Genomic DNA, 13,862 nt, shown 5'->3' with positions numbered 1-13,862 from the left:
ATTGGTCTTCCATTTGGCTTTTTATAGAAAAGTATTTAAATGGAATGATACAATTCTTAATTCCTCTGATATTTCCTGATAAAAATCTTAGTGATGTTATGGCCGTATGACTCGAAGTCTTGTCCATATGGATCATCATCTGGTTCGCGTCCATTCCAAGCAATTGTGGGATGTCTCTTCGATAGATAAGTGTCAGAATGGATTCTTGGAAGCATCTTGCATTCACCTTCACGTTTCTGTCCATCTTGCATCTCAGCAACTTAGCCTAATATCCGAATAACGTAACAACCATAAAGCCATGAGGAAAGCTTTCCCTGCACTGATGAATAAAATTGTTGCGCTTATTGCCTTAAATGTCACGGTTTACGATCGCCCGAATGTGATCACCTGCAGTGAGATGGAGATATTTCATCCACTGTAACAACTTTCTTCCTTTTGGAAACTGCCAGGTACTTTGCACAGTTTCCTGCAGTTCGTCTTACGTTCAGCGATGTGACGCGTGTAGGGAACCGAGTGCCCTCAGCTCTCCATCTGCATATCAAAATGCAGATGAGTGCACATTTGCATATCAAAATCTAAATAGTTTCTAACGGAATTAATTTATGTTGATCAGTACTTAATTTCATAATTAGGTATCACAGAGTGAAATACGACAGTATTCGTAGGATAAAATGTATATTTTGGTATTGAAGAAACGAAATTAAATTACATTGCATTAAATTAAATTACATTGCACGAAATTAAATTACGAAATTAAAGATATCCCTATTTAGAAGCATAGTTATTAACATATCAATTACTGCTGTAATACTGGAAGTTATCTGCATAAAAAAAATATATTTCTGTATTCAATATCATGCAGAACTTAGATAGACAGAAGGGAATGAACGAAGAGGTTTTTTTTTTTTTTTTTTTTTTTTGAGACAGCATTCTTACTGGACATCTGTTAGTCCACTGTTGCTACCTCGATATAAGGAGGATGCCTAGTATAACACTAGGAAAAAAGAAACAATACTATGGTTAATATATAGCAACCCAAGTCTGGAAATTGAATTCTAGTTGGGATCACTGTGTTCAACATGGCTCTCTCCTATTTTTTCTATTCTCATAAAATTTTTAGCCGAACTTGGTAGTTGAATAGAGGAGGTTTTTCATACCTTTGACACGAATTTCACAACCTTGATAGCTCAAGCGTCGTAGGCTATCGTCATGGCTCGTCAACGAGCGGATTTATTTCTTCTTTACCCATAATACCATGCTAGTTTGAATGTGTGTTATTTATTTTGACCAATTTTGTAAAAAAAAAAAAAAAAAAAAAATACTAATACTGTCGTATTACGCTAAGATATTCTTGGAAATTACGAGAATAATTTAAAATTTGATTTTACATCGTGGTCCACTCCGTCAGAGATACTTAGACCTCTGTGTTTTCCAAAATTATAACTGTGTTTGTGGTATACCTCACCCCTCCCCTCTTGGAAGATTGGCTGGTAGAGATTCGCAGACGTCACATCACCGAAGGTTGGAAAAATGAAGATTGTGTAAATTAAAAGAGTTGTCATATTATAGTTTATGCTGCTATATGTTTCATATATTCTATATGCTCTGTATCTTTACATATTGTCAAGTAAATAATCTATTCTGCTCTTGACAGAAGACAGATTGGTACCTTCTCAAACCACCACCCCATAGGGGCGGCAGCACGTACTAGATGTCATTGCAGTTTCAGAATAAAATCGCATAGTGTTGTGATTAACTGCGATTTAAACTATCAAATCTTGAATGTTTGATGAAGTGACTGATATGGTTCTGTTACAGGCAGTCTAAAGTTAATAATGGCGTCGTGATATCGTAGATTAATTAATCAAGTTAGGAAATATTTAAAGTTTTTCTATATGTTTTTGGTAGCTAATTGTCTGAAGGTGCATTGTGGCCACCCACCACGAACATCGCCTTGGGCTCTTTGCTATTTGGAAAGCATAGACCATAGGGGCGAGTTTCGACAATTCTTTGTGTAGGGTGGTGGATATTGGCAAGGAAGCCAAAGAGAGGAGGTAGTTCAAGTTTTTATAGGAAGGGAGACGACACGGCAAGTTGTGTTCCGTGAGATTGTGAGCATATAGCTCCATTCAGGAGTGAGTGGCTGAGAGTTTCTTTTTATTACATTAATATTATAACCGTTACTAAAAGAAAAAAAAACTTACGAGAGCCAACATTCTATCATAATGTTAGTTGAGTCAACTAAACATTTCTATAATTGCTACTACTCCCGCTAGTCATACTGGATATCGTGGATCATGTTATTTACTGGTGATCTGTCATGATAGGATTTACATTATATTACTGGAGGTGCATACCTCACTGCGCAACGAGCCCAGAAGGTGTTCTGTAATACCAGTGTGGTAACTTAACTGGTCATGTGTGTCATCATTGGTTCATGACTACAGTATATCTCGTCTCGAATGTACAATTAAAAACACAAAAGTAAAAGTGCAGTTGAGATGCCTTCTTTTGGTACAGTATATCATAACATTTCTAGTTCATTAGAAGTATTACTCACTACGCTGTGCTGTAAAAAACGACACCACGAGACGAGAGGACACAATCTGGACTGCGTAGGTTCTATTTCCAGACTTGAATGAGATATATTATCGGCAGATGCGGTGAATAGGATGAACTGTTGTGGCTTATGACAGCAAGAACTCATATTTAATTAAGCAATGAACTTTGGTGGTAGTTGTAAAGAACAGTACTACATTATTTTATCGCTACGCGAATGAACTTTTCAGTGGAACTTTTCTTCCATGGTGAAATCTCGAGGAATATTAACTGTTGTTGGTAAATTGAGGAGCATTTCTATAACTAAAATAATAATAATAATAATAATAATAATAATAATAATAATAATAATAATAATAATAATAATAATAATAATAATAATAATAATAATGAGTTTCCAAAGTAATACCTTACAGTGAAAAATTTGGTTCTTGAAATATTTATTATTTTTTAAAGTTATTAAAGTCAAGTGTTGGAATGTATCAGTTACAAGTATATATATATATATATATATATATATATATATATATATATATATATATCTGAGATACAATTATAACATCTAAGTGGTGCACCAAGATCTATTGTGTAAATATACTTTATTAGTGTTGTGCTCTACCGATAAAATAAATTATTTTCGTCCATCAGATGTGTTGGAGATTTCATCTTTCCAATCTGGTGAGTAAACCCAACTGTGAAATTTACTTGCTATTTCTTTCAGGATGGAGCCATGAGGTTGCACGTATACACGTAGAACTGCTGACACATTCCCAGTTGGGGCTAGGGAAAGGAACGCCCCAAAATGAACCGTAATTAATCTCTAGTTATGAATGTAAAGGGGGTTAAATTATTGCACGACTTTAAATTATTGTGCTGTGATGTATTTTTTTTTCTTAAATTTTAATCCCACACATCTATCTCCTTTACTATTAGCTTCCAGATATTATAACTAGAGTTGTTCTTCTCAGAATAAGGGGATAAGACCTGAGATCAGCATAGGTATTCTATGCTACAACACTTTGAAACAGTTGTAGTGGCGGCTCCAGGGGAAAGTCTGGTGCCAGGCTTCTAAATTGGAATAAATAAATTCTTTGAACATTAAGTGAGGATTATTACCTCTAGGTGACCCAACCACCTTTATCATATCACCAGACCACTAGCAACTTACACGCGGTAACAGGTGGTGTCCATTAACCTTCTATACACGCTTCAATCTAAGGCGCTTGTGATTGTTTTGTTCATACTTGACGTTGCGAGGTGGAATATTTGGCCCGAATCACGTTGTATTGTGCATTTTCTTGGCATGCACACCGATGCATATCCCTTAGCACTACGGATGTCACTTTGCTTGCAGCTCTTCTTCTGGTGGTTTTAGTGGGTGAATAGTTCGCAAGGAGCATATGCTGTGTGTTACGAGCCACAATAGCTTTCGTAGTAGTCACCCTGAGTATAAGCCCATTATCCCAACACTGACTCACAATGCGTACATACAGAAAGTTACGTACGTGGCCACAATGTATGGAAAAGGCCATTACATAAGCCTCTAAATACCGGTTGATTTTCAGTGCCATTTGATAACACTCACTACCAACAAACATGCACCTACAAGGAAGACACAACACTGATCCCGCCAGCAAACTCGTAGTTCCAGCATGATATGCCAAGTGGCAGCACGGAATTGAAAATGGTCGTATATATCTTCTGAAGCTATTTCGTCATTATGATGGACATTCTGCCCCTAAAAACTTTAATATGCGGGAAGATCTTTAGTTCTAGTTTTTTAAGTAATTTAAAAGTTCTTTAGGATTAATGTTATTTTCTTCCGAATTGTAGATAAATGAATTATATCCTGCCTTGATGCATCTCTTAATGTCCTTTCGCAATTTGCCAAATTTTGTATAAAAGTTCATTACGTTGGTAAGTTTATTCTAATGAAGATTCTTCTTAGCTATTAAGCACTGTAGAAACTGCTAGACTACTGATTATTAGACAATATAGAAAATTTATCTTTATTAAACTACAAGACTATAGTTTCTCATACTGAATAACTTCTGTCCGTGTTTCCTTAGTCAAATTCGTTCTCCTTCTTCGACTTTTGTATACTTGTTATATATTATGATGTATTTAAAGGTTCAATTGCCCAATTTATCGAAAGTTACAGGAAGTTTGTACGTTTAAATTACCTAAAATTGTGTTACTGTAACAAACAATTTTCTAAATATTCATAAAATATAGGCATCAAAACTGTAAAATTTCAAATATTTTTACGTCATCCTGTCAAGTTGTATCTCTCAACATGACAAAGAAATTTTGTTGAGCTTACTTCAAAGATGAATTTGAATTTTTAGTATTTCTTTAGAGTTTGACATTATATATACAGAGTGTTAATGAACTATAAATTCCTCACATCAAAATAAGAAAAACATAATATCGACATATGGCGAAAAGTGCATAGTTTCAGAGCTAGAGCTGTCCAAAATCGCGAAAAGTCAAATTTCAAGAGGCCCTATTTCGAATTCGAGAGACTGTGGATGCGTAGATGTAAAGAAAATCACGCATATACAATCCAAAAGTGCATATTACAGCAATTGTCAATAGGTGTAGAGGGTACTCCTACACGGTGTACTTCTCAGATATTTTTTCAATATTTTCAGATATACCCTGATATCAAGAAGGGTCTAAAGTAGGCAGGAGATAAAATTTGACAACAATGGACATCCAATCCTTTGGAGGAAGACTGAAGTGTTAGGAACCGGCCGCTCTATGTTTCTTTTGTTTCCGAATAACGTGTGATATGTATTTCGTCACGTTATACTGGTATTTAACGTTTTCTTCATTTATAAGGCTGAAAGAAAACATCGCACTATGCGTTTTCCCGAGTACGAGAGACAGTGCTGCTGATGACCCTTAACACTTCCAACATCACGCCAAGGGATTCCGTGTACACTTCTATCAAGGCTTATCGATTGCCTGCTTTGGACCAATCATAAAATCAGAGCATATGTCAAAATTCGGTTGATGGCATGTCTGGGAATTTCACCCTGCAGGGAATAATCTGTAAACCCATTGAACATCAATGAAATATGCATTTTTAGATTACGTACGAGTGACTTTCTTTACGATGAGAAGGGCTCCCATACACAGTCTCTCAAACTTGAAATGGGGCATCTTGAAATTTGGCGCTATTTTGGACAGTCCTAGCTCTGAAATTATGCACTTTCTCACCATAGGTGCATGTGAAGTTTTACTCTTAGTTTTATGTGAGAAATCACCTCTTACAGTTCGTTGGTATAGATCATTAACACCCTGTATATATATATATATATATATATATATATATATATATATATATTTATATATATATTCCTTAGCATATTTCCAAGAAGACATAGGAAATTTTCTGTCATAAAAGAGAGTAATTTCTATTTCTATAATTTCCAAGGACACGTGACACACTTTTTTTACTTGAGCTATCTCATGGCTATATATATATATATATATATATATATATATATATATATATGGGGGGTGTTTAATTACACAATAGCTATATAATCTACATATTCATTTACTAACTCTATTTTAACAATAGTTGTTTATTGTAAATAGAATATAGGCGTATGTAGTGTTAATTCAATTTTAGATATTTAAAATAATAGTCGCTGCTCAATTTTTAGATGTTATTATATTTATTTATTTTTCCATTCCAGACATTTCTACGCAGAGTTCTCCTCATCGTTACACCAGAAGTTCTTTCCAACGCTGCAATTTGAATGGTTATGATGCTTCGTGCGAAGATGCTCCAGCCATACCTTACATATCTATCAAAGAAAAGAAGCTTGAAAATTTTAAGAAAAATTCCCTCAAAGACACTGTGCATTTCGAGAACGAATATGATTTCATCGTAGTAGGTGCAGGAAGTGCAGGATCTGTTGTAGCCAACAGACTCACCGAAATCTCAGAATGGAAAGTACTACTTTTAGAAGCTGGAGGAAATCAACCGTATGAAGCTGATATCCCTGCGAAACAAAGTTTCCTTTAAGGAAGCAATATTGATTGGCAATACAGGACAGAATTTCAGAAAAATGCTTGTCTCTCTCAAGGGAACCAAACATGCCCATGGCCTAGTGGGAAAGTAGTCGGAGGAGGTAGCACCATCAATAATATGGTTTACACACGAGGAAACAAATTTGATTACGACAGATGGGAATCTTTGGGTAACAAAGGATGGAGCTACAATGATGTTCTTCCATATTTCTTAAAATCTGAAGACAACAGAAATGAAGAATTTGCGAATTCTCGCTATCATGCTAAAGGAGGTTACCAACCTGTTGAGCGTTTCCCATATATTGATTGTAATGCCGCGGCATTAGTAGAAGCTTTTGAAGAGATGGGACTTCCGAATAGGGATATCAATGGTGAGAGCCAAATTGGTGTGATGCTTGCACAAACTACCAGTGCCAATGGGAAACGTTACAGTACAGCAAAGTCATTTCTGAGGCCTATTGCAAGTAGGAATAATTTATATATCTCAATCAATTCCTTTGTTACCAAAATTCTCATTAATAAAAAGGAAAAGAAAGCCGTAGGAGTTGAGTTTCATAAAGCAGGAAAAGTCACAAAGTATTCGCAAGAAAGGAAATCATACTTTCTGCAGGATCTTTACGATCTTCTCAGCTGCTGATGCTATCTGGAATTGGACCCAAAGACCACCTTCAGAAACACTGTATTACTGTTATCCGTGATCTTCCAGTAGGTAACAACCTTCACGATCATGCTAAGATAGGAGGATTAGTATATTCTCTGGACAAGACTGCTTCGTATCCAATACCTGAAGAAGTCAAAGCGTGTGATCAATATAACTATCACCTTAAGCAAGTAGGACCATTCTCATCGACTGGAACCGGTGTTGTTCTAGCTTTCCTCCATACTGAAAATTCCGATTTACCAAATTATACTCCAAATATTGAATTTCTGTTTGAGGCAACCACATCTTTGGTAAAAAACACCTCACTTGCTGCTGATGAACCGAAAGAACCTCTTGGTTATTATAACCATATTATAATACATCCTATAGATTTACATCCTCAAAGTCGTGGAACAATTCGACTAAGGTCCAAAAACCCTTGGGAATACCCTGTAATCAATGCGAACTATTTTGACCATCCAGCAGATATTCCGACGATAATAGAAGGAATGAATATCGGCGTCCAGCTTGAAAAAACTCATGCCTTAAGGAAAATTGGTGCTCGATTGGTAACGGAACCTCTTGAAGGTTGTACTGACCATACATATGGTACAAATGATTACTGGAAATGTATTATTCAACATTATACAAATTCGGTTCATCACTACGTGGGCACATGCAAAATGGGTCCTCCTAATGACAAAACAGCTGTCGTTGATCCCAAGCTAAGGGTCTATGGTATAAAGAGTTTACGGGTTATTGATGCTTCTATTATGCCCTACATAACAAGTGCTCATACTAATGCTCCTACTATTATGATTGGGGAGAAAGGATCCGACATTATAAAGTCTGATTGGTTATAGCTTTAAATTCTCATGAATATGTTTTAATGAAAAGGGCAATAAAAATTTAATTAAACTTGGAAAAGTATAACTGTTATGTTCTTCAAAGAATTAATATAATTCCTGACATGTAGGTTTACTCGTATTTGGCTGAATACTGGTAAACCTACATGTCCGTATACCACACAGGGATTGAACTTCAAAGAATTCACTATCAATTCATGATAAATTTGGTTTGAATAATGTTATTTCGACAGCTGAGCTCAAACCACATTTGATTTTTAATTACAGAAGGTAGAAATTCCTTATTAAAATGCTTTGCTTCACTACTAAATTGCTTGTTTAGGGGTAAATTTGATACAAATTTGGATTCAGTTCTTTCATTTCTCGATATAGATGAAAAACTCATTGTACTTGCAGTTTGACCATTGAAAACTCCAAACTCTTTGCTTAAAGTTTTGATACATACATTTTCTGCTTATATTTTAAAGTTATATAATATATAGTAAGTTTAGTCCTATCCTTACATCGAGAGCCGAGATTACTTAAATGCGAGTTAAAAGAAAAGCAATTTTATATACGTAAAGAGATGACTAAACATAATAATTAATACTGAAGTAAAATTCTACATGTATCTATATATTTAAATAAAGTATCATGCAGCATAATCATATTATTTTGAACTACATGATCAATTTGCCCTTTTTGTAATGTAAACTATTTTGTCTGTTAAGTAGTGAGTTAAAAATCAAGAACTACCTAATTCATGAAACGCTGAACTACTAGGAATACCGAAATAATGACGACTGGATTACAGAATTTGATAGGAAAATCTTCGGATGATTGATTTAGATCAGATTAAGAGTTTACTATCCCTTACAGCAGTGAGGCTATCTGAAACGCGCACCTACAATTTAACGTGGAAGAAAACTACATGAGGTACTAGCAAGAATTGATCTGGAGTTTAATGCCTCGTTTACCATCGAGACAAACTTAACGTAACATGGGACAGGAACTATATGAGCTTCACAGGGAATTAAATCCTGGTCTGCTCTGCTGAATGCGCGAATACTGATTGTAAGCTAACTTGTATATATTAACATTTAAACATGTTAATTGTTCACTTCCTATCTAAATGTGCTGAATGCATTCTTTTAACATGTTTCAATACGTTAATCTACAAGTACTAAAATCCTAAAAAAAAGTGATATTTGAATTAAAAGTAAATCAGCTACATAACTGCAATTTTATCAGTATCCAATACGTTCAATAATATATAGTGACTGGTGTCTGGGAAATAGTCATCTCCGTACGTTGCGTAAAGAAGAAAGTACGGTAGTTCATCTAGTTTTTCACTTTCTGTTAAACCAAGTTGAATACTGCTTACATAAGTAAAAGTCGGTCTATTGTGCTGAAGAGGAAGAGAAATAATTCTATTAAATTTAACTAAATGTGATATACTGGTATAATATCTATTACGAAAGAATTGAAGCTATGTAGAGTAATGTTGCTCGTGACGTTCTAAAATGAAAGCAAAGAAATGTTCATCATTGGCGTAAAATATACTACAATCAGCTGGAGATGAAAGCAAACACATCAGCATAATATAACGATGTCATTTCTAAGTAGTCAATGTATGACGTACGATTGCTGTTTTTCAATCTGCCGAAGTACAGAGAAAAACTATAAGAAAGGAGAAGAGGTGATGACGTAGAACAAGTGTTGGAAGAGTAAGATGGGTCGTGGATTCAAGAGTAGTATATCTCTGCAGAACCATCGACTATGGCAGTGGTTCCCAACTGTTTTTAACAGACGACATACTTCACTGGCCGCCCACAGTATCGCAAGACAATTATTTCTTTTTTATTATTATTATTATTATTATTATAAATAATAATAATAATAATAATAATAATAATAATAATAATAATAATAGATGTAGTATCTAAGCATCAGACGTTGAGTGTCCATAAGCTGATGTTAACAATCAAGTTTCGCATTCTTCTAAATACACGCAACGTGTTGAATAGGATCAGAGAAAGGCAAAAATAAGTGCCAAGAATGCCGACTTATCTATGCCGAAAGCCTATTATATATATGTTACTTATCTTTCTTCTGTTATGTGTGTTAATTATGTTCATGAAAGAAAATGCTTATTCACACAAGTATAAACGGCAGCAAAACTTTTATAGACCTGTTTGCGATTGTGAGATACATTGCGCATGAATCCGAAAGGATTGTACTGAAGTATCTAGAAAGTTTCATGACAGATTTGCATGGCAATTCTAACAATGGAAATTATTTTTTCATTGACAGTTATGTAATTGGTATTCTACTTGTTGATCTCACAAGATTTACCAAAAGAAAACAAAACTCTGAAACAGCCAAGTTAGAAAAATACTTTGCTACTGAACTTTGTAACGGACGTGTTCTTTTACGAACTCATCCAACACTATTCGGAATTTTGTGTAAGCCGATTTTCGAAAGTTCCAACTAAATACACGATACCTTACCCTCTATAACCGGAGACTGCTATATTTTTTTTTTCTTCAAGATTTTTCCATTTTGTTAGTGGGCGAAATAATATTTGCTGTTCAATGTTGCCTGGTTGCATTCAGATAGTTCAATCGGTCGAAATCTCGTCAGAGTGTGCTAGTTTGACACACTAAAAATTATTTCGAAAAATGTTCCGTATTCTGCTCTTTCGTCTTAAAAAGTGTTGAAACTCTACCACTTAGAATAGTTCTTTACACCTAGAAAGCCAACGAGCTTCCAAATGCAGTAATAAATTAATATGCTCGGATCCCATCATAGAGTCAAAATTATTTAATCTATACTTAACTAATCTAATTTTCAAATAATTGTTCATTTCAATAGTTGTTCTTAACACTCGCTCTAAAGATCTCACATCAACAGTTCTCATAATTGAAGCGCTTAGAGGATAAAGGTATTATGTTACATTTGTCGAAAAAATGAGTTTTGGTGCAGGCTAAAAGTGAATCTGAAAAGGTAAGGGCACGGTGGGTAGCGGCATGACGTCACACCATCCCTCTGCCTATCTTAGCCTATTGTAATTTTTCAGGAACTGCGGGACGCCCAACATATATTTGGAGGTGAAGGGACGGCGTGCCCCGCGTTCTCTCTCACTTTTACTCCTGTTCTGGTGGTACATGAAAGTGTTATATATATTATTCTTGCTCTGAAACACAGTGTTTAAGTGATTCCTCATCTGAATGAAGAGATTGAGAAATGATGAAGTGGGTGTGTTACATAGACAAAAGTGTTCGTTAGTGGAAGAAGATATCATGTAACAAATGTGTGTTCATACTACCTTTATCCACTTCCATTCAATGCAAACCTAGCTAAGTGAGTTATGGCATAGACGAAGTGCTGCTGTGTTTCCTTTTTCAAAAGGTGCTGCCAATGTCGTTTTGTAAAAAAAAGAAGGAAAAAGAAAAAGAAAAAAAAGGAAAGAAAACTTTAAGCTAAAAAGCATTATCTACTTACTTCTTTAAATAAATATAAACATTTTAATACTATACAGCTGCAAAAAAAAAAAAAAAAAAAAAAAAAAAGGAGAAAATCAAAGAAAATTAAATAATATGTACAGATGACACAAAGTAAGCCAAAAACTACAAGAACAAACAATTCGTTTTACCTTCGTTGAAAATCAGCCCTCTGATCGTAAACGAAGTTAAAAATCTAAGCGTTATTTTTGGCAAGTACATATTGGTTTACGGTGTGCCATTCGCAAATATTATTTCATTCTCTACCACAATAATAGAGAGAGACAATGAAATTAACTAGCTCGTGGTGTTATTGAACAAGAGGAAAGTAACAAGTTCAGCGCTGCACAAGATGACAGAGGTGAGGCATCAAACAAGCCAGGACAATTGAAATGCCATCTGGCAGAAAAGAACAAGCAAATAAAACCGAAAGTGATTATAAGTATGGGATAAGTGAGTGTGAGGGAGATGTATTCTCTGACGGAATCTCGAAGTGCACCAATTTTTTGAGTGATCTCTAGTAAAATATTTGACCCCAGTGTTAACGATGCAGTAGCTGAGATAGTAAGCTTATCATTGTGGAAGAACAATTTTCAGTGTAAGAAGAACGCCATGAGAATAAACCATTGATCGATGAAGAACAATACTGTTCGCATAAGCATGTTGGAGGGCTGAAGAAGGAGGAAAAGGAAGTTATTAAGGAACTATTGCAACTTGTTCATTACGAGAATCAGTGGTACTAAAAACATATTGTGAAAGATGAATGAAACTAGATTTAGATGAATAAAACTAGTGTTATAAGTATCTGGGGAAATTCTTTTTTTCTGTTTAATACACTGTTCTGTATTATATCATCTACTTTGTTTCAGTTTGTTCTGCTGTAAGATACAGATCTGAACAAAAACACTACAGGTGCAAAAAGTGCAGCCAAGTTCATTAGCCTCAAAAAGTGTTGAGATAAGGATGGATGAGCCAAGTTCCTTGGCCACTGCATCTGAAACGAATACTGGAACTTGACGCTAGGTATTACAACGATAATGTATAATGCTTATGTAGTTTTAAGTATTATTTGTATTTACGGGCAAAATGAGCTATTTAAAAAGGCACAAGCTATCAAGAAGATGATGATGAAGAAATTATATAAAGAAATAATTTAAATATTTTGTATTATATTGAGATCTTGTTGTCGTTGCTATGACGATTTGTTTACTTGTTTTAATGTCGTTGCTATAGTAACTAGAAACATATAGATGGAACCATCTTGTGCAATGTGAATGTACAATATTTTAAGGTGTCGAACAACACTGTATATACGCTGAAGAGTAATAATATATATATATATATATATATATATATATATATATATATATATATATATATATATGAAATGCATTAATCTGTTGAATTATTCCAGATAATCTTGTGTATTGCCTAAACATTTAGAATCAGGGCATATGTAATATAGTTCACGGCAAAATTAACGTTACATATTATATGGTGTCGGAACCGGGGACTTTGCAGATCAGTTAGAAGTAGAAGTAAACTATCTCTCATCGCCACGGATTGTTTATTGCTTCGTAATAAAAGAAAAATTTACAGAAGACCCATAATGAATGTGAATACCGGAATTGATGAAGTTGATGTTCCTGGAAGTGAAATTTCATCAGATGTAGTTAAACGTTTACAACAGCTAGGACAACAAATGAATTTCATGTCACAACAGATGGATACTAGCTTGGAACAAAGTGGCACATAACATTGATTCCAAATTAAACACTAGATTGGAACAAATGGATTCCAAATTAGACACCAGGTTGGAACAAGTGACACGACAAATAGGATATGTATTGGATTCCACATTGGAACAGATAAAAAACAAATTGGAAGTAACTGACAATAGGATGGAACAGATTGTTCATAGCTTTGTATTGGTGAAAAGTAATATTGACGTAGTTGAAATCCAAATTAACGAACATGCCAATCAAATTCGAAGATTGCAGAAAGAAATCCATATTATTAATGAGAAGTTCAGTGCGGTCAACGGTACTCCTGATCCTGCCCTCAATGCTGTACGTAATGAATATAAGAGACACTGCAAAGAAGAAGACAACAACTCATCCGAAATTTGTTCTGACAAGGAAGACACCATTTCAAGTACGGAGAATGAAGAAAGGAGGACACCTCGCAGAAATCATATGCACAGAAAACGACATCTAAAGTGAAATTCAGTGAAATAAGGTCACTAACCAAATTCAGTGGGAGATCAGA

The 13,862-nt window shown here is 34.8% G+C and overlaps 1 pseudogene; it reads left to right on the top strand.

Moving 5' to 3' along the window:
- The first annotated feature begins 298 nt into the window (after nt 1-298).
- Nucleotides 299-8,109, top strand: LOC145660990 (glucose dehydrogenase [FAD, quinone] pseudogene; annotated as a pseudogene).
- The last annotated feature ends 5,753 nt before the right edge of the window (nt 8,110-13,862 follow it).

Source organism: Thermobia domestica, chromosome 9 (assembly GCF_964235325.1).
Source record: "Thermobia domestica chromosome 9, izTheDome1.hap1.1, whole genome shotgun sequence".
NCBI classification, from domain to species: Eukaryota; Metazoa; Arthropoda; class Insecta; order Zygentoma; family Lepismatidae; genus Thermobia; species Thermobia domestica.
Note: the sequence above shows the minus strand (reverse complement) of the source record. Positions and strands in the feature narration are given on the sequence as shown.